A 2,494-nucleotide genomic window follows, 5' to 3' on the forward strand; every position below is an offset into this window, starting at 1 on the left:
AGTGTTGGTTGGACGTAGAGAAACTGGCACCTTCTGCATTGCTGGCAAAAATGCAGTTGGTACAGCCACTTTGAAAAAATACCTGGGCTGGTTTCTTTTTTCTTTCTTTTTCTTTGACAGATCCTGCCTCAGATTTATTTGCCCAGGCACCACAGGAGGACAGCAGTCCCGTGCAGACAGCAGCCCAGAGGTCACACCAGTACTTCTGTCCTCACATCAGCAGACAGAGGCTTCTACTGCAGAGCCTTCGCAGGTGCTTGGGCACCTTTGGGAACCTGAGACTGAGCTGGGGCCTGAGCTGGGGCTGCAGCCACATCTGCAGCATGCGGCTTTGTTTGAGCCTTGGCCTTGGCCTTCGGCCAGCAGAGCCAGACACCCTTGGCGATGGGGGCATGAGCACGTTTCCCAAGCTTGGGATGAGCCATGTAGGCAAATTGACTGAGCTTGTGGCTGCCGCCCTTTGGGATCTTGGGCTTGACCTCCTTGGGATTTTCCTGGGCCTTGGTAGCCTCAGCACGAGCGCCCGTGGCCTTGGCAGGGCATCTTCTTCAGGCCCTTCTTGTTGTGCTTCTTGGCAAAGCGCATGTTCCTCAGGAACTTGGGGTCCACCCCCATAAGAGATTCGTATCTTTGTGATCAGGGTTTCTTGATGCCATTTCTATGCCATTTTCAGGACTGGTTGTGCATGGTGTCGTCCTTGGACTTGGCCATCTCTGCACTCAAGCCCACGGCTCCCGAAGCACCTGGGACCGGAAGAGCTGGACTGGTTTCTTAAAAAGCACTTTATCTTATGAGCTAAAAATTCTAGTCTAAATAGCTACTTAAGCAACTTGAAAGCAGGTGTCCACACAAGGATTTGTAGGCCAATGATCATAGCCTTATTCATAATATCCAGAAAAAAAGGATCCAACCCAAAGGTCCTTCAACAGGGTCATGGTGAACAAAATGTGAGGGCCACGTGACAGAATACCATTCGGTAATAAAAAGGGGCCTGGTCCTCACGTGCGCTGCAATGTGGATGAACCTCAACAACACTGTCCCAGGCAGAGAGAGCCAGACGCCAAAGGCCGCACACTACCTGATTTTATCTACGTGCAATTCTAGGAAAAGCGACACTCCTGCGACAGAAACTACATCAGTGGTTGCCTGGGGCTGGAGACAGACTGCCAAGGGACATGAGGAAATCTGGGGGTGCTGGAAGTCACTAAGCCTTGATTGTGGGTGTGGACACACAACTGTATATATTTTCTGAAATTCATTTAACTGTATGTTTTAATGGGTGCATGAAAAAAAAAAAGATTTTATTTATTTTTAAAGAGGGGAAGGGAGGAAGAGGGAGAGAAACAGTTGCCTCTTGTACACACCCTGACAGGGGACCAAACCTGCAACCTAGGCGTGTGCCCTGACTGCGAATAAAACTAGTCGGGGCTCAACGGATGAACTTTGTGGAATGTGAATTATATCTCAGCAAAGTGGCAAAAAACAAGAGACAAGCTGCTGTGACGTCAAGAACTGTGGGAACAAGGAGGGATGCTCTGACCCACCTTCACGTCTGCTTTGGCATCTGTGTGCTATAAATCCCCAACCTTCCAGGCAAGACTGGCTGGGCCGATGAGCTGCCAGGGAAACAGCACCTGGTCCATGGGGACAGAAAGTCATGTGACCCAGTCATTGCCCAGCAATGTGACAGGCTTCACTACAGGGATAATTGAGGAGGGAGCCATCACCCCTTTCTGGAAGAGGGGAGCCCTCGCAGGAAACGAGGTGCCTCCGTGGAGCTGAGATGGCAGGTACCTGACTTCCTGGCACTCTCTCCCTCTCTTCCCACCCACCAAAGGGCCAGGTGGCTGTCATCTCGCTTTTTAATTAAAGTGAATTCAATTTAATCTCGCCTAGAGAGTTTCCTGACACCTCTTGGAATAATTAGTGTCTCCCTGGGGCGTTGCAAAAACTGGATTGACCTTCTCCCTTCCAAACTCTGAGGGCAGCGATGTGACTACCCTTCTGGACGCTGACTTGATCTCAGTGGATTGGGGGGCGGGGTAGGTGGCAAGAGGGAGAGTGTGGCAGGTCGAGAGAACCATCTGCTCCAAGGCCCTGCATGGGACCCAGCATGTTCAAGGAACTGGCCAGAAGTCCCGTGCGACCAGGGCATCACTAACCATGACTGTAAGGAGTCACGGAGGTCCAGGGTGCCAGCTGCTGTCTCCAAGGGCAGGGTAGAGTCGTGCGGAGCTCTTTAGCTCCATTCGTGTGTCTAATTGTCTCAGGAAGTCGCTCTGTTCCATCTCCAGGGGCAACCTCTTGAGGGCAGAGCCCGGGTGTCACACCATTTCCTTAGATGCCAGCACGGGAGGGGAGGAATGTTGATCACCAGCCTGCAGTGCACTTTACAGTCATCACGGCATTCAGTCCTTACAGGGTGGGTCATTTCGTTATCTTGTTCTAGGATGAGGAAACTGAGATCCAGGGTGGTGAGGTGACTTACCCAAAG

The 2,494-nt window shown here is 51.5% G+C and overlaps 1 pseudogene; it reads right to left on the reverse strand.

Annotated features, from left to right (window-relative positions):
* Positions 1 to 233: 233 nt before the first annotated feature.
* Positions 234 to 711, reverse strand: LOC150014273 (large ribosomal subunit protein eL29 pseudogene; annotated as a pseudogene).
* Between the last annotated feature and the right edge of the window lie 1,783 nt (positions 712 to 2,494).

Source organism: Furipterus horrens, unplaced genomic scaffold (assembly GCF_987537825.1).
Source record: "Furipterus horrens unplaced genomic scaffold, mFurHor1.1.pri manual_scaffold_3, whole genome shotgun sequence".
NCBI lineage: Eukaryota > Metazoa > Chordata > Mammalia > Chiroptera > Furipteridae > Furipterus > Furipterus horrens.